Raw genomic sequence first — 24,487 nt, 5'->3', positions numbered from 1 at the left:
GGAAGGTGTCCCTGCCCGTGGCAGGGGGTTGGAGCTGGAGGAGCTTTAAGGTCCTTTCCAACCCAAACCATTCCATGATTCTATGACACGCGTTTGGGAGAGGGCATCTGGGCAGCCCTTGTCACTATGGGGAGCAAGGGGGACAGTTTGGAGCAGGCAGTACCCAAATCGGACCGGCACATCCAGCCTCTAAATCACAGGACCATGGAATGGTTTGGCTTGGAAGGGACCTTAAAGCTCATCCAGCTCCAACCCCCTGCCACGGGCAGGGACACCTTCCACTAGAGCAGGTTGCTCCAAGCCCCTGTGTCCAACCTGGCCTTGAACACTGCCAGGGATGGGGCAGCCACAGCTTCTCTGGGCACCCTGTGCCAGCGCCTCAGCACCCTCACAGGGAAGAGCTTCTGCCTCAGAGCTCATCTCAATCTCCCCTCTGGCAGGTTAAAGCCATTCCCCTTGGCCTGTCCCTACAGGCCCTTGTCCAAAGCCCCTCTCCAGGTTTCCTGGAGCCCCTTTAGGCACTGGAGCTGCTCTAAGGAACAGTCACTGACAGACACTTTGAGGGTGAAGAAAGGAAAACCGAGTCTCTTCAGAGCATCCTTTCTGATGGTGAGGCCAGATCTCGTGCTGGACCATATCTACATGGAAGGATGGGAGTCAGGGCTGAGATGCCTGGACACGGTGCCCAAATCTCAGTGCAAAGTCATCCCAAAGTGCCAAGAGCCTGGCAAAATTATTAGTGACCAAAGGCACAGGAGGATGGAAACAGCCCATTCCTAACTCAATGGAAAGATTTAGGAGCTGATCTTTATGAGTTACTTGAAAGAGAGCTGAAGCAGACACAGGGGAATGAAGCAAAGAACATGAGACCACTCCTTAAGACATCCAGCATGGAGCAGATAAAGGTCCAAACCCAAGGAGGATAAAGGTCCAAACCCAAGGACGAACTCCTCTGCCTCCAGGCATGGGGCAGCCTCATGTGCAAGCTCAGCAGCCCAAGAGGAGCTCTGAGCACCACAGGGCCATGTCTGCACCCAGACCATCCCATGGTGGCATGATCTCAGGTGGGTTTTTCCCCATTACTAGCTCTGATTCTTGAGGGAGACCTGCAGGAAGCTCAGTGCCACCGACCTGAGAGCGAGCAGGATTTATCCCGGGACAGGCAGCACGGCTGCAGCACTAACACTGCGCCCTCCTCCAAGGAACTACCCTTCCCAGCAGATTGACAGACAATGGATGGGGAGACATCAAGCCACAAGGAATCAAATGAGCCAAATCACCAAGAGGATTGGGGTGAGGTCACCACAGCAGAAACGACCCGGGGAGGTGTCAGGCATCGAATCCCATCGAATCCCACACGATTGGCCTCAAGAGCTCCCATCTCCAGCCCCCCGACGCCACCAGCTTTCCATACCAGCCCTGGATGCTCTTTTAATTCATGGGAATTGCATCTGACTCCAGCTTTCAATTGCAAATTCCATCAATTCTACGCATTCAAAGGCGCCCTTAAAATGGGAAAGGCACCTGTGAAGGGGGCGAGAAGCTTCCTGAAGCTGCGGCGAGGAGGCCAAGCCGGGCCTGACATGCCTGTCATGAGTGGGATGCCGAGCTGGATGCTTCTGGAGGGACCTTACAAATGGAAGTCTTGAGCCAAGAGGGGTAAAGACAGTTCTGGTGCAGCAGAAGAAAGCTTCAGTTGAGGTTTCTCTCGTCCCTTGTCTCCCTTGTTCCTCGTGTGCCATCTCCCTGTTGTCCTCCATAAGTGATAGATCCACCTCGGTTAGGGATCTCCTCAAGGACATTAGGAGGCACGTTGGAAGGGGATAGGGTTACTTGGGAGGCTGGGGAGGGAGAGGAGCCGTGCTCGCAGCTGGCATTCCCTTGTTGTCTCCCAGGCAGTTAAGTGGGAATTTCATCGCTTGCAGGAAGCAGTTGCTGTTAGATGTGGACACGAGAGATGGAACAGGGAAAAGACGAGGTGTTTTCCTAAGGATTTCATCAAAAACCACCTGCCAGGAGGCAAACCCAAGGCACAGCCCTACAGAGGAGCAGTTTGGGACATCCCTCATTCGTTTTCCACAGGCTAATTCCACACAAGAGCTGGGTGATGAGAGATGACCAGACCCACAGAGAGCAGTGGCACTTCGGGCACTCACCCAGGCCAGTGCTGGAGATGTACAAGTGTCACTTCAAGAGAGGAAGAACCACAAGTGTCATCTCAAAAAGGTCTGTATGTGATGCTTTTGGAATCCCAGATTGGTTTGGGTTGAAGGGACCTTAAAGCTCCTCCAATTCCAACCCCCTGCCACGGGCAGGGACACCTTCCACTAGAGCAGGTTGCTCCAAGCCCCTGTGTCCAACCTGGCCTTGAACACTGCCAGGGATGGGGCAGCCACAGCTTCTCTTAGGCCTGGCCTTTCCTACGAGGTGTTACTACACCCTCTTGTACCTGTCACATCCACCTGCACCGTGTCGTTTCACAGCTCAAACCTACCAACACAACCCAGAACATCCTCATCCCAGAGCGTATCCGCCAGGCTGGTGCTGCTTCAGCAGTATAAATCACAAGGCAATAATTACCTTAAGCTGCAACACTCCCTCATCCCTTCCCAGCTTTATTCCCTCATGGATGCTTAAGCATCCAAGAAGAGGAAAAAAAAAGCCTAACTTCTATTTCCCTCGTCTCTGCTTAGTGCTACAGTGTTAGACAGGAAGAGCTGATGGAAGAGTATCTGCTGGAGCATCGCGGCCTTGGTGATGGACCACCCTGGCCACCAGCTCAGCCCTTCACCACCCCACTTCTTGTTCTATGACAAGCAAAGAGGAGGCAGCAGCCCTGGGAGGACCAAGGACCATGAGATGTGGGTCACAACTACGGCTTTGGGAAGGGAGCAAGAGGCAAAGGAAATCATCAGGGTTCGGCCTGTGGTGATCTAACCCCTGAGCCCATGAAGACGCTCCTTTCACGGGACCTTACAGTCATCCAGCACCAAAGCAAACCTCATTCTAAATCATGATAAATATCCAATACACTACTTGGTTGTACATTCTCAGGTAGAAAAGGCTCTTTACTCCAGGGTAGGGGATGGTTTTAGTTGATATACTACAAACTTGACCCAAGCTGGAAGGGCAAGAACCACCCTGACCACAAACTGCCTGAACCATGCAGAGGAAATCCCCAGCACAAACATGAGCTGGATGGAGACTGGATGGAGCAGCCCTGAGGAGAAGGACTTGGGGGTGTTGGGTGAGGAGAAGCTCCCCATGACCTGGCTTCAGTGTGTGCTTGAGCCCAGAACCCCCCCGTGTGCTGGGCTGCACCCCCAGAGCGTGAGCAGCAGCTCAGGGAGGGGATCCTGCCCCTCTGCTGCGGGAAGGGGAGACCTTAGAGCAGCTCCAGTGCCTAAAGGGGCTCCAGGAAACCTGGAGAGGGGCTTTGGACAAGGGATGTAGGGACAGGACAAGGGGAATGGCTTTTACCTGCCAGAGGGGAGATTGAGATGAGCTCTGAGGCAGAAGCTGTTCCCTGTGAGGGTGCTGAGGCGCTGGCACAGGGTGCCCAGAGAAGCTGTGGCTGCCCCATCCCTGGCAGTGTTCAAGGCCAGGTTGGACACAGGGGCTTGGAGCATCCTGTCCAACCTGGCCTTATTCTCCAGTTTCACCTGTAGATATCAACAGACCCTCCAAATCTGGCAGCAAATGTCTTGTCCCAGACCCCACCAGAGTTGCAGGGGAGCTGATGCCTGCTCTGAACCTCCAGGGTTGTGCTTCCTCGAGGGCTCCTCCTCTCCTCCTGCTGCTGCCTCCTCTCTGCCCATCCAGTGCAGGAACCTCAGTTTCCTGGTTTGCCCAACTGACACTTGGGAATAAGTCATAAATAAGCAGATCACAGGAATTCTTTATATGATGTGTTATTCATAGGACCAAATTCAGACACAAATTGCAAAGCTTGGCTGCAACACAACCCCAAAGGAGTCAAAACAAGCACCCACAGCCAGAGATGCTGCTGCACCTCTGCTCCCCCTCTGCACAGAAAGCCCCTCAAATCATAGAATCACAGGATGGTTTGGGTTGGAAAGGACCTTAAAGCTCCTCCAGCACCAACCCATGCCACGAGCAGGGACACCTTCCACTAGAGCAGGTTGCTCCAAGCCCCTGTGTCCAACCTGGCCTTGAACACTGCCAGGGATGGGGCAGCCACAGCTTCTCTGGGCACCCTGTGCCAGCGCCTCAGCACCCTCACAGGGAAGAGCTGCTGCCTTATCTCCAACCTGAACATCCCCTGTTTCAGTTTGAACCCATCACCCCTTATCCTACCACTCCAGTCCCTGATGGACACCAAGACAGGAGGAGGCAGCACCTACTGCTTTCCACTTAGGTGCAGAACACTTGGAGCTTTCCAAGCGAGCGGCTGCTTCCCTGTGATTCCCCAGCAGTGAGTGAACAACATACAGCTTCATTCATGGGGCACAGCATTCCCCAGGGATGGGGAGGGAATGGAGCAGTGACCCGGAGCATCTGCGAGCAAATAATGAGTTGTGTTGAATAGGGGAAGCTCCTGCCACAGCACAAGCAGCCGTGGTCTAACATGCTGCTCGGCAGCAAAATCCAGCATGGAAAACTGTAGGGACAACACAGAGACCACCCCAAGCAAAAAGACATTTACAGGAAGGAAAATAAGGGAGAGGGAAGGTATTAAAAGGGAGAAGCTGATTTAATATTTCTCCTTAAACCACAATATTCCTCCTTAAATCACAAAGAGCCTCATTCAAGCTGCCTGTACAGAGGGATGCCAACACAGCAGGAGCTGGGGATGCTCTAGGGAGCAACAGCAAAACTTCCCAGGACAGTCTTTAGAACTGGGATTGAATCAGAGAACAGATCTCCCTATTTCCCAACTCTAAAGAAGGCACAAGAGCTTCACATAAGGCTTTGCAGGTGAGGAACAAACCCTTCCAAGAAATGCAGGCAGGGAAAAGGTGACAAATAGGAGGTAACATCCTTTAGATGGTTCTGTCTCCCTGCATGGGTCGCCCTGGATGGAAAAGGCCTCACCATACACTAAAACACAGCAGCAGCAAGGTTTCCAGATGTGATTTGCAGTGGAATTACTTGGAAGGGATCACCCAGGCTGCTGGCAGAGGCTCAGCATTCCTGCTTTCCTCCTTCCTTCACCGGTACCTTCTGCCTGCACCACCAGGGAGCAAAGGAATTGCGGTCCTTGTCCAGGATCCCATCGCAGGAGATGCCAGACAAAGAGAAAACAAAGAGGTTGTAATGAGTTTTCTCCCTCCTCACAAAGCAACAATTGCTGGGATAACTAATTCCTGCACACTGGAGCCTGCAGCAGAGCTTGGGCTGCGCTGATAATGTGTTTTATAATCCATTCCCCCTCCTTTCACTCCAGCGAGGGAGGGAGGGAGGATTAGCAGAGGTGCTGGTGCTTTCACAGAGTCATGGAATGGTTTGGGTTGGAAAGGACCTTAAAGCTCCTCCAGCTCCAACCCCCTGCCATGGGCAGGGACACCTTCCACTAGAGCAGGTTGCTCCAAGCCCCTGTGTCCAACCTGGCCTTGAACACTGCCAGGGATGGGGCAGCCACAGCTTCTCTGGGCACCCTGTGCCAGCGCCTCAGCACCCTCACAGGGAACAACTTCTGCCTTATCTCCAACCTGAACTTCCCCTGTTTCAGTTTGAACCCATCACCCCTTGTCCTATCACTCCAGTCCCTGATGAAGGTCCCTCTCCAGCATCCTTGTAGCCCCCTTCAGACCCTGGAAGCTGCTCTGAGGTCTCCACGCAGCTTCTCTTCTCCAGGCTCAACAGCCCCAATGTTCTCAGCCTGGCTCCATACAGGAGCTGCTCCAGCCCCTGCTCATCCTCGTGGCCTCCTCTGGCCTTGCTCCAACAGCTCCATGTCCTTATGTTGGGGACCCCAGCACTGCACACAGTGCTGCAAGTGGGGTCCCCCCTTCCCGCAGCAGAGGGGCAGGATCCCCTCCCTGAGCTGCTGCTCACGCTCTGGGGGTGCAGCCCAGCACACGGGGGGGTTCTGGGCTCAAGCACACACTGAAGCCGGGTCATGGGGAGCTTCTCCTCACCCAACACCCCCAAGTCCTTCTCTTGAGGGTTCAACCCCCTTTCCCTTCTCATTCACATTTACCCCCATTCTCTCTCTGGACAGCTGATGGGATGCAGGTAATGCCATGTTCCAGGACAGGGTTCTCCTGTTGCAGGTCTCCAGTTTGAGCTGGCATGAAGGACATATTCCTAAGGAATTCTGGAGGTCAAGGCTATAACTCAGCCAAACAGGGGAAGCCACGGCGAGGTGTTGAATGATTTAAACCATCATTCCCCACACCCATTCCCTGCTGAAAGATGCCACCTGTTAGTGGCTGGAGCATGAGAAAATACCCCGGAATGAGCAGAATCCCAAACCACACCGCTCCGCTCCACCAACTGTGGTAAGGAAGAAGCTGCTAACAGCTCCTCACTTGCTCCAGGGATTATGTCATAGCTCAAATTGTATTCCCAAGGAATGGGGTTATCGCATTCCCCAGGAACGTGCTGGATACACGCAACAAGCTTCCCAGAGCTGAAAACAAGCCGCGCACTGCAACAGCACGGGGCCACATGGCACAGGGCAAGGAAAGCCCCAGGGGAATGGCAAGAAGAAGGTCTGCTCCGAGGATCTCCCCTGGCTCCTCGCTTCCAGCACCTATTCCATCAGGAGAAGGGATATGGACTACACAGAGAAGGGTCCAATCCAAGTGTGCTCCTCATTGGCATCACCAGGCAGCGGCGTTGCCTGCTCACCCTCATCGCATCCTTCCTCTATATGTCAACTCCATCTAGTTGGGATCACAACACCCAGCACCCATAAAACCAAGCTTTGAGCATCTCTAGATCAGGACCTGCCCGCTCTGACCAGTCCCACACACACTGGGGGTACAGAACCTGCACAAAACAGCACAAGAGGGATGTGGAGCTGTTGGAGCGAGTCCAGAGGAGGCCACGGAGCAGCTCTGCTCTGGAGCCAGGCTGAAAGAGCTGGGCTGGGGCAGTCTGGACAAGAGAAGGCTCCTGAAGGGGAGACCTTAGAGAAGCCCCAACTTTCTTCCTTTCTGCTTGGGTTCCCCCATTGCTCAGCTCACTCCTGCGTCCCTTGGAGAAAGGCAACACAATGTTCTCAGCCTCTTCTTTCTTATTGATAGAACCCTCACTGAGCTCACCCCAGCACCCACTGGTCCCAAGCGCCTGCTCATCCTTCACCTCCAGCCCCATAGAGCTGCTTTTCAGGACCCCACCACCCGAGCAGGCTGCAGGACATCCCACCAACACACCTCCAAACGCTCTTCAGAAACATATCTAAGAGCTCGGGCGTGCTTCATCCCTTTCTTTCCCACCTTCCCACCAGGACTGGTGAGGAGCCCATGGATCAGCTTGGTCTCCAAGTCAATCTGAAAGCCTGCTCTCTCTCTGCCTCCAGTGCCCCACTTCTTTGACCTTCATCCATTCCCCTTTGCTATCCCCAAACCCCATCGGTTTTCTCCCCTTTTACTTCTGGTTTCTCTCCACAGCATCCCTCAGACCCTGCAGGAACAGCAGCCTTCCGATACCTAAAGGGGCCAACAAGGAAGCTGGAGAGGGGCTTTGGACAAGGGATGGAGGGACAGGACACGGGGAATGGCTTTAACCTGCCAGAGGGGAGATTGAGATGAGCTCTGAGGCAGAAGCTCTTCCCTGTGAGGGTGCTGAGGCGCTGGCACAGGGTGCCCAGAGAAGCTGTGGCTGCCCCATCCCTGGCAGTGTTCAAGGCCAGGTTGGACACAGGGGCTTGGAGCAACCTGCTCTAGTGGAAGGTGTCCCTGCCCGTGGCAGGGGGTTGGAGCTGGAGGAGCTTTAAGGTCCCTTCCAACCCTTAACCATCCTATGAATAGGGACCTATAGGAAGAACAGCCACAAGTGGGCACTCAGGAAGGAGCAAGAGCACAGGGAAATGAGATTCTGACCCTGATGAACATCAGGCACTGAGTAACCTCAATAGATGTGTCCCTTCCAAGCAGCCATCCCTTTTGAACCCACATACTTCACCCCAACACCCCATGGAGGCATGCTGGTTGGACTCTGGAGTGACCTGATGCTGCACAGAGATGGACCCATGGGGAAGGACAACAGCTCTTCGCTTTCCCAGGTCACTAACCATTCCCATCAGGGCTACTTATCCACACCCAGCAGCTTTCCCCTCAATCCATCAAAATGTGCCACCTCTGCCCATCTGTTGGTGTCGTCTGAGATCAGCCAAGAACAGAAAGCAGCGGGGAACATTAAGCTCTTGAGCAGACAGAGCTGGAGCCTGGACACACGGCCACAGCTTGCTGTTTGTTCCAGGTTAACACACAGCACGGCAGCAGCTGATGCTGGATACAGCAATCCTGAGCTCTCCCCCTCTGGATCTTCAGGAGAGGGATGGGAAGCAGGCTCAGCATCACCTTCAGAGCTCCCTTTGTCACCTGCCTGAAGCTGTGGCTGTCAGTGCAGACGCACCAGCATCACCCCTCCAGCACCAGAAATTACCTTCCTCTTCACATGAGCTCCCCTTAATCGGCAGCAGTCGACATAAGCTGTGTTAAGTGAGACAGTTTAAACACCGTGTCTTTGCTAAACCAGCTCATTTTGGCTGAAGCAGGTCAGGGAGTGCTCCAAGGCCCAATTCCAGTGGGGAATTGGGGCTTTCAGAGCCAACGTGCACCTACACTTCACACAGGTACAGTTAGAATCTGTTTATCCTCACATTAAGGCTTTTGGATCTCCCATATAGAATCATGGAATGGGTTGGGTTGGAAAGGACCTGAAGATCATCCAGTTCCAACCCCTGCCATGGGCAGGGACACCTCACACTAGAGCAGGTTGCTCCAAGCCCCTGTGTCCAACCTGGCCTTGAACACTGCCAGGGATGGGGCAGCCACCACTTCCTTGGGCAACCTGTGACAGTGCCTCGACCCCCTCATAGTAAAGAACTTCTTCCTTATATCCAAAACTTGAGGCTCTTTCATCCCACTAACATAGACCACAGCTCAGCTGATGGGCAACCAACATCCAAACCTCAGGATCAGGTCCCAACGTCCAAACCTCTCCCTTAGAGCACTCATACCTGCTCAGGTATGACCAGGTCATCAGGGAATAAAGCCTCAATAACCCTCTGAGCTAGTAAGGAACCTACAAGCAAACCCTCTCTGGCCACCTGAGATGCAAACAGCAAAGTCTATAGCACAAAATACCATCAACAGTTGGTTCAGGTGATGCTTTTCCCCACATCTCCCAGCACTGAGGTCTGCTCTTCCCATCACTCAGGCAGCTAACCCAAGGTCCACCACTGAAAGCATCTACCCCAAGGTCAGAGAGGGAACCAGCAGCAGAAGTGCTTTAACACCCAAGCCTGGCTCCAAGCCTGCTCCATCAGGCCCATCTCCCCACACAAGTGTTTCTCCTCCCTTCCAGTTCTCTGGGTAATTGAAATGCCTGGGTCTGTCCTTGGAAATGAGGCTGAAAGTGGCTTCACAACTCGTTGTGACACCACCAGCCAGGGACTGTTACCCTCCATCCATCCCTGCATCCATCCATCCCTGCATCCGCTGATGCAGCCTGCAGGAGCTGGCTGGGTACCACTGGGGTGACATCCCTATGGGGTGGGAGACCCCCCTCATTCCCTCTGCTGGTGCCAAGGGCACAAAATCCACTGGGAACCTCATTGCTGGAGCACCCCAGGAGCTCATTGATGAAGCTATTCCCTGGCAGTGTTCAAGGCCAGGTTGGACACAGGGGCTTGGAGCAACCTGCTCCAGTGGAAGGTGTCCCTGCTCATGGCAGGAGATTGGAACTGGATGAGCTTTAAGGTCCCTTCAACCCAAACCATTCTATGGGTCTATAAATCTCCATTCAGTGGCACCAAAGGCTGTTTGGTTTTAGTCAACTCTAAATGTATCTGAAGGACACTCTTTGGGTCTTACAGGGATGTTTGCGATTCAAACTGAAGAGCATTAGGCAGGGAAGTCCTCTTCAGGCCATCAGAAATGAGAGAATTAGGTAAAGAAATCTCCCTTTTCTACTAATGTCTCTTTTGAATCCCCATTTGACCTCAGGTGATTTTAACACACAAGTTTTGGTGGTGGTTTGGAGGGTTTTGGGGTGTTGTTTGGGGTTTTTTGGTGGGTTGTTGCTTAAAACCCCCCCAAACTTCATCATTTCCAGGCACTGACAATGAAAACCCCATCCAGCCTCTTTCCCTCAGCTGCCACATCACATTAGTCTCTCCAGGCCATGTGTCAGGAGGGATCTCCTAAATCTAGGGGCTATTTGAATAGCAGGAGAAGCAGATTTCCAGCCCTCATCTTCCCCAGTGACCTGAATGCAGGGGGAGTTGCTTGGTTGGCAGAGCTGGAAGGAACAAAAACATTCCCGGGAAAAATTCCTGACATTCCTTCAGCATGTTATTTTATACTTAAATAAGCCAAGTGATACCCTAGAGCACGTCAAAGCAAGCTGCAGACAGTGACCAGAGCCCCAGTTCTCCTGTGGATGTGCCATTAATACCTTCCCAAAGAGGTGAAAACATAAAGGATCAAGATTACAGCAAAGTTACAGAGCCAGGAGCAAACTGGTCCTCCCTGAGCTCAGAAAGTCATGGAATGGTTTGGGTTGGAAAGGACCTTAAGATCATCCAGCTCCAACCCCTGCCACGGGCAGGGACACCTTCCACTAGAGCAGGTTGCTCCAAGCCCCTGTGTCCAACCTGGCCTTGAACACTGCCAGGGATGGGGCAGCCACAGCTTCTCTGGGCACCCTGTGCCAGCGCCTCAGCACCCTCACAGGGAACAACTTCTGCCTTAGATCCAACCTGAACTTCCCCTCTTTCAGTTTGAACCCATCACCCCTTGTCCCATCACTCCAGTCCCTGATGAAGGTCCCTCCCCAGCATCCTTGTAGCCCCCTTCAGACCCTGGAAGCTGCTCTGAGGTCTCCACGCAGCTTCTCTTCTCCAGGCTCAACAGCCCCAATGTTCTCAGCCTGGCTCCATACGGGAGCTGCTCCAGCCCCTGAGCATCCTCACAGCCTCCTCTGAATTGCTTTCTTACAAGCTTGACTACTTTCCTGTCCAGACTTTACAGGCAAAACAACCCACCAAAAGTCCCTCATGGATGTCAGCGACCCTCTTGGTAGCAGAAAACCTCCCTTGACTAATAAGGGATTGGTAGTTTCATAGAATCATGGAATAGCTTGTGTTGAAGGGACCTTAAAGCTCTTCCAGCTCCATCCCCCTGCCACGGGCAGGGACACCTTCCACTAGAGCAGGTTGCTCCAAGCCCCTGTGACCAACCTGGCCTAAGTTTCCTCTCCTTTATGGAGTCTGCCCTTCTCCCAACACAGCACATCAAGGCCACATTTATAAGCAGCAACTGTTCCTGCACCAAAATTCATTTCAACTTGAAAAGAGGGGAACTATGTCAATCTGACAAGCAAGCAGCTGGATTAGTGCGAAGGTTTGAAGAGCTATTGACGACAAGTCTGCTTGTGCTTTGGATTCAAAAGACCACGTTGGTCCATTAAGGAACCCGGGCACTCTGCTCACATGAATATTTAAAAGAGAAAAAGCAAAGCATTAGGCAGCCAAGCAGCTCAGGATGGGCACTAATACCTTCGAGAAGAGAGGAGAGGACAAAGGAAGTGTCAGCACGCACAGAGTGGCCGGTGTGATGCCCAGGGTTGGCTTTTTGAGAGGATGGAGCGGGGAAAACAAGGTGATCTCCTGCAGCACTTAGGATGAAACCAGCCTTTCAGCAGCGTGTTCAGGCAGTGACACGCAACAGAAAGTGGATCCGAATGGAATATCTCTAAAAGGAAACGTCATAAAGAGGAAAAAGGTCCCTTAAATTTAAAGGTAAAACCATGCAGGAATCACAAAGACACAGCACATAATAAAGGACTATTCAAACCTATATTTCCCACCATGTATGACCAGAAAGCCTCAAAATCTGGGGCAACATTGAGGAAAAACAAGAAGAATAATAAATATGAACCACCCTGAAAGAGAAATCCAGCTGCATGTCCACATTTCCCAACCTTTCCTGCTTAGCATGTGCCTTGGGATGGAGCGAGCAGGAGCAAGGGGTCCCACAGAGCAAAGCAGATCTAACGCTGTTCACGGCTCTGGAAAGAAACCTGCAGCTTAACTCATGTGCAGCAACAAGGACTGAAGCCTTTAAAACACAAAGGAGCCAAAGAGCAGCTCTTCTGAAAGCCACAAGTCCCTAGAAAGGAAATCATTCAAGTAGGAGACCCAAGTTGCTGGTATAGAGGGAACAGAAGACAACCCACTCACACAGCACTGAGAACTGCCCTGCTCAAAAGCCCATGAGACAAGAAGACAGAGAATTATGGATGGTTTGGGTTGGAAAAGACCTTAAGATCATCCAGTTCCAACCCCTGCCATGGGCAGGGACACCTTCCACTAGAGCAGGTTGCTCCAAGCCCCTGTGTCCAACCTGGCCTTGAACACTGCCAGGGATGGGGCAGCCACAGCTTCTCTGGGCACCCTGTGCCAGCGCCTCAGCACCCTCACAGGGAACAACTTCTGCCTTATCTCCAACCTGAACTTCCCCTGTTTCAGTTTGAACCCATCACCCCTTGTCCCATCGCTCCAGTCCCTGATGAAGGTCCCTCTCCAGCATCCTTGTAGCCCCCTTCAGACCCTGGAAGCTGCTCTGAGGTCTCCACGCAGCTTCTCTTCTCCAGGCTCAACAGCCCCAATGTTCTCAGCCTGGCTCCATACGGGAGCTGCTCCAGCCCCTGCTCATCCTCGTGGCCTCCTCTGGCCTTGCTCCAACATAAAACGAGATGCTCCCTTTAATATAGATTACAAAGCAAAGGGAAACACCAGGCTGCAGCTTTACTGCCTGTCGCCAGCAGAGCTTTAACATCTTGATTTCACGCTGCTATTCTTCATTACATTTTATTACTGGGCTTTATGTCGCTATCCCAGCATTCAGGTAGGAATTAGGGAGGGTTTCATTCAGGAATGTCTTTGAGACACTAAACAAGCCCACAGCAGGACACTGCTTCCCACTGCTGCCTCTGCTCAGGGAACATAAGCCCTGCTCGGAGCACCTCAGAGAGGTGCTGTGGCTTCACTGTGCTAAGCTGAGCTATGGAAGTCCTTGGCCAGCATGAGGAAGGCAGCAGGATCCTCACAGGACACAGAGAAAGGAAATAAAGCAAAGGAATCAAGGCACAGGATGGCACTTCTTAAGGTACCAATGAGTCCAAGAGCCTGGGCTGTGTTAGACACACTTAGAAAGCAAAGGAAGGCAAAAACCCATCGTGCAGAGGTTTGGGATGCACTAAAAGAGAGTTTTCCCTGTCCTGGAAGAGCCCTGGGGCTGTCAGAGCAGCCTTTGGAGCCACACACAAGATGTTTTCAGCACAGGAAGGAGGTTTTATCCTCTTTAGGAAGGTGACAAACTGCCCCTCACTCAAACGGGCCTCAAAGCTCCCAAATAAACACCTTGGAGCAGCTTCCAGGGTCTGAAGGGGGCTACAAGGATGCTGGAGAGGGACCTTCATCAGGGACTGGAGTGATGGGACAAGGGGTGATGGGTTCAAACTGAAACAGGGGAGATTTAGGTTGGATCTAAGGCAGAAGCTCTTCCGTGTGAGGGTGCTGAGGCGCTGGCACAGGGTGCCCAGAGAAGCTGTGGCTGCCCCATCCCTGGCAGTGTTCAAGGCCAGGTTGGACACAGGGGCTTGGAGCAACCTGCTCTAGTGGAAGGTGTCCCTGCCCATGGCAGGGGTCTCACCCATGGAGCTGGAGGAGCTTTAAGGTCCTTTCCAACCCAAACCATTCCATGATTCTAACCACAGGCTCTCGAGCGTGGCAGCAGCCACAGACACCTCCAGCACCAGCCTCCTCCAGTCCTGGGGCTGCTTCCAGACTCACAGCCCATTTGCCACAGGGATGCTCCAGCACACAGGAATAACCCCCCCCCACAGACACAACTCACTCCAGGCATTATTCAGGCAGGGAAGCGGCTGTTGGGAATTGCACACACTGGCACCTGCTTATCCAAAGGGGCCAAGCAGGGCTTGGAGAGACATAAACAAGGATATCAAGTTCAGGATGCTTTTAACAAAGCTGTTTGCCCCACACCATGGCAATGGCACGTCAGCAACGCCCTGCCTGGTCCCAGAAGGAAAGTGGTGACAGAGGGAGGGTCTCCAGGGCCAGGCATCCCTTTGGTACAGGGGGAGGAATCGTTCAGGAGCAGGGATCACTTCACTGGCATTGTACACCCAGGTTTTACACTCCCTTTGGCTCAACAAGTGCTTCTTCACACACTGCTCTGCCCTGTCCTCTGCAGCTCACATCCTCTGGGATCCCATCTAAACCTCCCCTGGTGCAGCTTGAGGCTGTTTCCTCTTGTCCCATCCCTTGTTCCTTGGGAGCAGAGACCAGCCCCCTCCTGGCTCCATCCTCCTGTCAGGCAGTTGCAGAGAGCAAGAAGGTCCCCCTGAGCCTTCTCTTCTCCAGACTGAACCCCCCCAGGTCCCTCAGCCGTTCCCCATCACACTTGTGCTCCAGGCCCTGCACCAGCTCCATTCCCTTCTCTGGCCCCGCTCCAGCACCTCAATGTCTCACCTGGGCTGGGGCAATCCCAGGCACAGCTACAGGTTGGGCAGAGAAGAGATTCAGAGCAGCCTGAGGAGAAGGACTTGGGGTGTTGGGTGAGGAGAAGCTGAACATGAGCCGGCTTCAGTGTGTGCTTGAGCCCAAAAACCAACCATATCCTGGGCTGCATCAAAAGAAGCATGAGCAGCAGGTCAAAGGAGGTGATCCTGCCCCTCTGCTCTGCTCTGGTGAGGCCCCACTTGCAGCACTGTGTGCAGTGCTGGGGTCCTCAGCATAAGAAGGACATGGAGCTGTTGGAGCAAGTCCAGAGGAGGCCACGAGGATGAGCAGGGGCTGGAGCAGCTCCCGTATGGAGCCAGGCTGAGAACATTGGGGCTGTTCAGCCTGGAGAAGAGAAGCTGCGTGGAGACCTCAGAGCAGCTTCCAGGGTCTGAAGGGGGCTACAAGGATGCTGGAGAGGGACCTTCATCAGGGATTGGAGTGATGGGACAAGGGGTGATGGGTTCAAACTGAAACGGGGGAAGTTTAGGTTAGATATAAGGAAGAAGTTCTTTACTGTGAGGGTGCTGAGGCACTGGCACAGGGTGCCCATGGAAGTTGTGAATGCTCCATCCCTGGCAGTGTTCAAGGCCAGGCTGGACAGAGCCTTGGGTGACATGGTCTAGTGTGAGGTGTCCCTGCCCATGGCAAGGGGTTGGAACTGGATGATCTTAAGGTCCTTTCCAACCCAAACCATTCTGTGATTCTATGATTCTTGTAGTGAGGGGCCCAGAACTGAACCCAGGATCCGAGGTGCAGCCTCACCAGTGCCCAGCATAGGGGGCAAAATCCAAGTGTTACTCCCCGAGAACAACAAAAATAGAGGTGCCACATTGCAAGGAAAGCTCACAGACCATTAAAACAGAAAAAGACCCAACTTTGGGTCTTCTAAACATCGATTATTCCGGAATAATTCATTACAGAGCTATAACAATACATAAAATTGCCTCTGACTCTTCTGATAATTTATGCAAGATTAAAGTAACGCTGCGGTTGCCTTTTCCATTGCCTAATTCAGCAGTTTCTTTTCTCCTTATGAAAGCAAGACTCCAGATTTAACTGCTCTAATGCCCTTTTACAGTGGTTGGGGTAGTAAAATCTAACAGCCACTACGGCACGAGGCAGGGAAATGATGGATGGTGGAAGGTCACCGAAGGGGAGCACTGTAAAATGCCCCAGTTAATGTTGAGATGGGAGAGTAAATCTTACTTTAAAAACACATACACACACGTACATACGCACAGAGTTGGCTCTTTGATGAACTCGTTTCACCTTATCAAATCCCCTTTGGATTCTTCCACATGGAGCAACTTGTTTTCTTTATAACCAAGCAAACAACCACCTTGCAAGGAAGGCATTTGAAAGCCATCATAGAATCATGGAATGGGTTGGGTTGGAAAGGACCTTAAAGCTCATCCAGTTCCAACCCGCTGCCATGGGCAGGGACACCTCACACTAGACCATGTCACCCAAGGCTCTGTCCAACCTGGCCTTGAACACTGCCAGGGATGGAGCATTCACCACTGCTTTGGGCAGCCGGTTCCAGTGTCTCACCACCCTCATGGTATCAGCACTAGATTAAGCTCAACAACCAACCCCCTCTCCATGACCCAGCCAAGAACGAACAGAGTTTGGGTGAGAGGTGAGTCTCTTCTTCAAAAAAATAGAGTCTCTCTCGTCTTTTTTTCCCCAAAAAGCAGTATTTGAAGCTGTTCTATCCAGGCCCTTTGACTCAAGTTCTTAACTCGGAGCTAGCAGGAGATGCACCAGCGCATCCAGGGGCTGCAGTGAATGAACAAGGGGTAAATCTCCTCCTTAACGGGGCAGATTTAGGTTGGATCTAAGGCAGAAGCTCTTCCCTGTGAGGGTGCTGAGGCGCTGGCACAGGGTGCCCAGAGAAGCTGTGGCTGCCCCATCCCTGGCAGTGTTCAAGGCCAGGTTGGACACAGGGGCTTGGAGCAACCTGCTCTAGTGGAAGGTGTCCCTGCCCGTGGGACTGGAGGAGCTTTGACATCCCTTCCAACCCAAACCATTCCATGATTCTAAAAAGGCTGGTACCACGTTGGACCTTCTCAACACAGTTCCTGAGCTGGACCTTCCCTTACATCTCCCTACCACGTGGCTGCTGCTCTCCTACAACCAGCAGCCCCATTACGCAGCAGCGTTGCACCATTCAATCACTCAGCAGTTACCAATTTGTTTTTCAGGAGAGCTTTTTGCTTTTCCCCAAGCTCCCAACAGGGTGCCAACACATCCCAGTGTGTTTGTTCTACCACAGAGACCTCATAAAACACGTTTCGGGAACGTTCCTCAAGGAAGAAGTGAAGTTGTAGGTCATATCCCACCCACAAACACACAGTTGCCTGGGGAGAACCTTTCCCACCCAAGAACAAGATGTCCCAGGACATTTAAGAGTGCAGGGAGCAACAGAGGTGTTAATAGCCCACACTAAGGCTCCAAGTATGCTTGTGCCCTTTTCCACCAGAGAGCCCTTAGGGCTGAAGGGCTTTCAACATGTAGGATCAGCTTTGAGAACAGATCCTACAGGACTCCCATCCCACCAGCCCTGTCTGCACACCCCCTTCCTAGATACTGTTCACAACAACCCTGAGTGTGATCCAAAACAGAAGCCTGCCCAAAACCACACATGGTGGGTTATAGAGAGGCATAAAGGAGGCACTGGGGAGGCTGCACCTCGAATCCTGGGTTCAGTTCTGGGCCCCTCACTGCAAGAGAGACATTGAGGGGCTGGAGCAGGGCCAGAGAAGGGCACCGGAGCTGGTGCAGGGCCTGGAGCACAAGTGTGATGAGGAACGGCTGAGGGACCTGGGGGGGTTTAGTCTGGAGAAGAGAAGGCTCAAGGGGGACCTTCTCGCTCTCTGCAACTGCCTGACAGGAGGCTGGAGCCAGGAGGGGGCTGGTCTCTGCTCCCAAGGAACAAGGGATGGGACAAGAGGAAACGGCCTCAAGCTGCCCCAGGGCAGGTTTAGATGGAGCTGAGGAACAATTCCTTCCCCAAAGGGTGCTCAGGCATTGGAACAGGCTGCCCAGGGCAGGGCTGGAGTCACCGGCCCTGCAAGTGTTCACACCCCGTGTAGCCGAGGCCTCAGTGCCATGGGTTAGTGGTGGCCTTGGCAGTGCTGGGCAATGGTTGGACCTGATGGTCTTAAAGCTCTTTTCCACCCTGGTTGATTCTACGATCCAATGATTCTATGAAACGTTCCTCAAACTCCCATTTCCTGGCAGCCACAGCAGAATTCCTGTTGCCAACTGAAGTAAAAAGCATTTCCCATCCCTTAGCCTAAAGCAGAAACTTAAAACAGCGAAAGCTGCTGCAGCAGCAAGAGTTTTTGTAGGACTCCTGAGATGTCAAGTCCACAAAGCACTTACCCCAGGTGCACTTACACATCTGTTCTGTGTTCTGAGGGGTGTTACTCATTCCTATTGCTGGGTAGAGCACACCCAGTGAACAGGGAAGTCCTCGACGGAGCAGCTTCCAACTCAGCACGAGAGAGGAATCATTAGATGAAGCTTGTGAGCTGCTATTAGGAAAATCAAATGGGAAGTGTGTGCAGAAGAATATTAGGGAAAGAAAGGAGAGGAAAAGACTCGGAAACAGGGATTTGGAGAAGAACATGAAGCAGAACAGAGAAACCCACCCAGGTTTTACAGGGAGCAGATGCTGGGGTGGGATTTGGGGAGCCCTGAGAGCGCTGCAGAGGATGCTCCCATCGTCCACACAGGCAGCAGTTCACAACACAGGCAACAGTAGTGATTGCAAGTGGGACTGTGCAGGGGATGCCTCCAGCCAGTTTGGGTATCACATGAAGGGAAATAGCAGCAAGAAGAGGAAACAAAACAGGAAAAGAGACTCAGTGTCAAGCTGCAGGTTACAGAAGAGGTCAGATTTCTTTTAAGCACCTCAAATGCCTGTTTTTCTTTTCCTTATTTTAAGAGCCCAAGGAAAGCCAACCACGGGGTTAAGAAGCAGCAGGAGTGAAATTCAGCACGATTCAGAGCAGCAGGAAGAGCCAGACAGGTTGAAAACTGCTTGAAAAGCTTCACTACGAGCATCCACGTAGCAATGATGAAGATGGAGACAATGAGCATGAAGACAAACCTGTTCACACAACCAAGGGACTAATCCAGCTCTGAAATCAGTGAGTTTTGCAGTGTTCAAGCACTACAGACAAAAAAATACCCCAAACAGCACAGAAATCACACCCTGTGCACTCATAAACCTGCTCTAGTGTGAGGTGTCCCTGCCCATGGCAGGGGGTTGGAGCTGGAGGAGCTTTAAGGTCCCTTCCAACACAAACCATTCTATGCTGAAGTCCAGCCTCTATTAGCTCCTTTCCCTTCCAGCAATGAATACAAGCTCCACTGTAAAAAATAACAGCAAAGACATCCATCATTCAACAAGAAAGCACCAATGACCAACATGACACTGTGGCATCTCCACCTGAGGATGTGCTATTTGGAGCATGGAGCTGGTGGAGCAAGTCCAGAGCAGGCCACAAGGATGAGCAGGGGCTGGAGCAGCTCCCGTATGGAGCCAGGCTGAGAACATTGGGGCTGTTGAGCTGGAGAAGAGAAGCTGCGTGGAGACCTCAGAGCAGCTTCCAGGGTCTGAAGGGGGCTACAAGGATGCTGGAGAGGGACCTTCACCAGGGACTGGAGTGGTAGGACAAGGGGTGATGGCACTCACCAAGAAGTGGCACAACACAAGCCCCAGGAGGATGAGTGAGAAAAGCTCAACACTGTGCTAAGAGCAATATTTGAGCAGCTTCTAATATCTGAAGGTTTATGGGGCTACAAGGATGCTGGAGAGGGACTCTTCACCAGGGACTGGAGTGATAGAACAAGGGGTGATGGGTTCAAACTGAAACAGGGGAAGTTCAGGTTGGAGATAAGGCAGAAGCTCTTCCCTGTGAGGGTGCTGAGGCGCTGGCACAGGGTGCCCAGAGAAGCTGTGGCTGCCCCATCCCTGGCAGTGTTCAAGGCCAGGTTGGACACAGGGGCTTGGAGCAACCTGCTCTAGTGGAAGGTGTCCCTGCCCGTGGCAGGGGGTTGGAACTGGATCATCTTCAGGTCCTTTCCAACCCAAACCACTCTATGATTCTATGATCCAGAGGCACTCCATCACCTTGAGATCACATCTCTGACGCATTTCACTCTGGATGTTCTTGCTGTTGCAGTCACTATTTTACTTGACCCCAAACCTCAATGCCAGAGCACTTGAGCTCCCTGCAGAGCAAGCTGTCTACATGGTGACACCTCCTCGCTTAGCAAAGCTGACTTCCCCTGCTTGAAGCAGCCTGTTAAGAGACAGCTCCGCAAAGAGAATCCCCGTGGCTGGCTGCTTGCCTGCAGCTCCTCTTGCAGCTTTGGGACAAGTCACCTGTAAATGCCAAGTGAAGCCAGAAACCCAAAACCAGCACTTACGAACACTGACGTATCTCTGGTGCCGGCCCCACGCCAAGAATGTGAACTTTTCCCAGGGAGAGCGAAGGAGTGAGTGGCCCCTTGGCACGGACACTCCACCCCTGGATCCCAAGGACAGGCCAGAGGGAGTGAGAAGAGAGACCTGACAACATAATGATTTACAGGCAAGGTCAAAGCTACGTGTGACACCGTGATGCTGTTCGACGTGTTGGCCTCCAGGGTTCAACCTGCAAAGGGTTCACAGAAGCTTTTTGATGTAGCCCATATTCTGCATCCCCAGAGGGTGAGCAGTAGGTTGAAGGAGGGATTCTGCCCCTCTGCTCTGCTCTGGTGAGACCCCACTTGCAGCACTGTGTGCAGTGCTGGGGTCCTCAAGATCAGAAGGACATGGAGCTGTTGGAGCTAGTCCAGAGGAGGCCACGAGGATGAGCAGGGGCTGGAGCAGCTCCCGTATGGAGACAGGCTGAGAACATTGGGGCTGTTGAGCCTGGAGAAGAGAAGCTGCGTGGAGACCTCAGAGCAGCTTCCAGGGTCTGAAGGGGGCTACAAGGATGCTGGAGAGGGACCTTCATCAGGGGCTGGAGTGATAGGACAAGGGGTGATGGGTTCAAACTGAAAGAGGGGAAGTTCAGGTTGGATCTAAGGCAGAAGTTGTTCCCTGTGAGGGTGCTGAGGCACTGGCACAGGGTGCCCAGAGAAGCTGTGGCTGCCCCATCCCTGGCAGTGTTCAAGGCCAGGTTGGACACAGGGGCTTGGAGCAACCTGCTCTAGTGGAAGGTGTCCCTGCCCATGGCAGGGGGTTGGAACTGGATGATCTTAAGCTCCTTTCCAACCCAAACCATTCCATGATTCAATAAATCAGGAAGGACCTGCTCAGAAAGACTAATGATGGAGCAGAGAAGAGACACGACCAGCTCCAAGGGGGCCTGAGCTGTGCATGACACAAGGGTGTCCTCCGAGGGCAGCCATCACCACCTCCAGCTCCTTCTAATAAGCTGTAACAGAGCCACTGCACCAGCTTAACTCAGACGTAAAGTGATCCGAGATGTCACCTCACAAACAGCAGCAACACCTTGTGCTGTTCACTTAGCAAAGACATAAATCTAAAGCACAGAATACACTCTAAACCAAAAAGGAACCGAGAAGCGTCCCAATAGGAATCTTCCCGTTAGAAATACTTCTCAGCCTTCACTTTAGAAGGAAAAACAAAATAGGAGAGGGAATAAAATCCAGTCCCAAAGCTGCCAGCGGGCTCCAACCAGCCAGTGTCAATAAAATTAACAGCAGCTGAGCATTCACATGCCAGCCATAACTGACTCCTCAGCCTTTACACCCCGTTTACTTTCTGCACTCGCCTGGGCACGAGTAATGCAAACCAGCTCCTTCCACTTCTGGTGCCAGGATTTGGCCAAGCAAGCTCCCCCTGTCCATCCCAACTCCTTGTGTTGGGCAAGCAGAAAGAGAAGTAAAGAGTTTAGGGCATTTTTTTAGGTGACCGTTGCTGTGACTGATATTCAAGAGGTGTAGGAAGTCTTCCGTAGGGTGAAGTGGGTCGTAGGAATCCTGATGGGATTTCTCTCTGGAAAGAAGCAAATCTAAACAGGATTTCCTTCTATTCAGCACATTCACAGAAGCCAGTTTCAGTGTTAGTGAAGGACAAGCAGGAAGCTGGTAACAGGAATCTCTGTCTTAGCTCAAATCTGGAGCATGAGAAAGGCAAAGAGAAGGGAACAGTGTGAAGGGGGGGCAACGTAAAATCAGCCTCTTAACTGTGGATGGGTTCAAACTGAAACAGGAGAGATTTAAGTTGGGTAGAAGGAAGAAGCTCTTCCCTGTGAGGGTGCTGAGGCGCTGGCACAGGGTGCCCAGAGAAGCTGTGGCTGCCCCATCCCTGGCAGTGTTCAAGGCCAGGTTGGACACAGGGGCTTGGAGCAACCTGCTCTAGTGGAAGGTGTCCCTGCCCGGGGCAGGGGGTTGGAGCTGGATGATCTTAAAGTCCTTTCCAACCCAATTCTATGATCTTATGATCCTCAAATCCAACCATCACTACAAGCAGGAAGAGGTAACAAAGCTTTTAACTCAGGAGCTTCACTTGGGACACAGGGAAAGAAGTTCATGTGAAGCAGAAGACAACAGGAGCAGTTCCTGCATCCCACGTTTAGTGATGCTCCCACACTGACCCAAACCCCAAATTCTTTAAGAAACCAAGACACAACAAGGAAAGGTCCCTGGAGGAATCTGCCTCTTGCTTCCTCCTCCTCCTGCTTCCACCCTGCTTGTGCCTAAGCAATCCCGGCCCCACGGCTGAGGAGTCCTGCCTGGAAGGGGGATATTCCAGAGGGGAAAAGCCATGGAGGAGCTTCTTGCTGGTATCTCTGTAATATCCTGTAATCCCCCCGGGCGAGGAGGGTTGTGGAGCCCACCCTGCTGCTGAACAATGCACTTTGGAATTCAATTAAAGCCATTATCTCTTGGGCCAAAGCAATCGTGTCCAGCATCTATCCTGCAGCCCTTTACACCTTCAGGCTCCTTCTTTTCCTGTTTCCTCCTGTTTTCTGCTCTTGCAAATTCAATTGCTGATAATCTGAAACCCCCACCACCACCAACTAAAAGAATGAGCACACCTTGTCCGAGGGAAATTGATTCTCTTTTTGCTTGAACCAGGCGATTGCCACGTTTTATATACTCTGGTCTTGGTGATCATTAGTAATTCAATTTTCTTTTTATTAGCCCCCTTATCTGCTGAGCATAGAGTGGCAGAACTGACCTCTTCTGCACGGGGAAATGTTTCAAATCTTCTCCCTGATTAATTTTGCCAGTTAAGGCAAAGAGGAGAGAAATGGCCCAGCTCTTAAGCATCACAATGAATAAAGCTTAATGTTGATTGTGATGGAATTTGGAATGCCAAGGAAATTGATTGAACGCAGCAATTACACTGCAATAGTAACTCAAGGGAAATGGGATAGTTTTCTCCTGGCCATAGGCTTTTGGTTATTTAAAACAATCCAATTTGCAAGGATAATTATATATTAGTGTTTTATCTGCCACTTGAAATGAACATGGGAGTTTTGATACTGGCCCAGCATTAGCAGGTTATTGCTGCAAATTACTTGATATCTGCTTTCTTTCACATAAAGACGAAATTAGGCCATCAATAACCAGCAAAAGGTGGACTGGGGAGATGTGAGGGGCACGAGTGCCCTCTGCAGGGCTGCGGGGAAGGAAGGGATGCACCAGAGACTCCCCAAAATCCCCAATATTCCTGCTTGGAGGGAAGCAGAGAGCCGCCGCTCCAGAGCCGGACACGCAGCGAACAGGCATAATGCAGCTCCCCATCCATAAAGCTGCCACAGCTTTGCCATTAAAGGAAATTAAGACAGAATCATCTTCATTTAAGCACTTACTTCGAGGTTTTCCTAGAGAAAAAGCCCTGGGAATAAGAAGTGACAGTGTTGTCATGCTGAATTCCCACTGGATGAACACTTTCAGCACAGCGGCGATGCACAAGAGCTGCGGCAGCCATAGGAGGGCAATGGCATTGATTTTTAGGAAGGGTGAGGAAAGGTTCATAACTGTAAGTCCTCAAGTGTCTTCCATTAAAAACAAGAGTTGAGAAAGGGCCTCATCCTGCAGGATGTCAAACAGGCATCAGTTAGAGGTGGGAGTAAAAAGCTGTTGGAAAAGAGAGGGATCCTTGCAGCCGCACTGCTGGTACAGGAGCTGGTGTACAAGAGGAATGGGCACATCCCGCTGGATCAGTCAAACCATCCTTCAAAGTTGATATTTTCCCTTAAAACTGGTGATAAAAAGGTCATATCCTGGCCATAGTTTGGGAATAATCCCATCTCCAGTTTGGAGGAAGCAGATAAAGGCTGCCCAAGCGAATGGGACAGCACAAGGCCAAAGAGCACGACAGGAACTGGTGTCATCCCAACATAGGTACCAAGATGGGATTACATGGACCATTCCCTCCACCAAATAAGCCCCAGAAAGCCAATTCAGCAGAGACATTTGCCATGGAGACAACAGAATTCCAATATATCCTCATTGGCAGGAAAGTTCCTTGGCAAATAACAGAGGAAGAGCCCAGTATTTATTCTCCAAATCAAATCCTTTGGTTCAGATGCCAAAAGAAAGTGGTTGGGGAATTGCATCCAGGGAAATTCCACCCACATCTTAATTATGGGCTGGTCCCTCCCTGCTTCTTGCATCCAGAAAGGGGGATTGCAGCTCAAGGCTTTCCAGTAAGAGAGCAGAGACCAGCAACATCCCCAATGGGACTCCTACACAGAAACAGGGGAATTAAAAGTTCAGGCTGGA

General features: G+C 52.0%; 1 protein-coding gene and 1 long non-coding RNA gene across 3 annotated transcripts in view; both read right to left on the bottom strand.

Moving 5' to 3' along the window:
- Nucleotides 1–24,487, bottom strand: part of ZC3H3 (zinc finger CCCH-type containing 3) — a 151,394-nt gene that overhangs the window by 113,889 nt on the left and 13,018 nt on the right. The window lies entirely within an intron of this gene.
- On the bottom strand, nt 444–18,964 carry LOC115605928. Its single transcript, XR_003990759.1, has 3 exons — nt 18,851–18,964; nt 16,668–16,674; nt 444–455 (listed from the first exon to the last, which is right to left on the bottom strand). It is a non-coding gene; the product is annotated as an uncharacterized LOC115605928 (long non-coding RNA).

Source organism: Strigops habroptila, chromosome 1, assembly GCF_004027225.2.
Source record: "Strigops habroptila isolate Jane chromosome 1, bStrHab1.2.pri, whole genome shotgun sequence".
In the NCBI taxonomy this organism is placed as follows: Eukaryota; Metazoa; Chordata; class Aves; order Psittaciformes; family Psittacidae; genus Strigops; species Strigops habroptila.
Note: the sequence above shows the minus strand (reverse complement) of the source record. Positions and strands in the feature narration are given on the sequence as shown.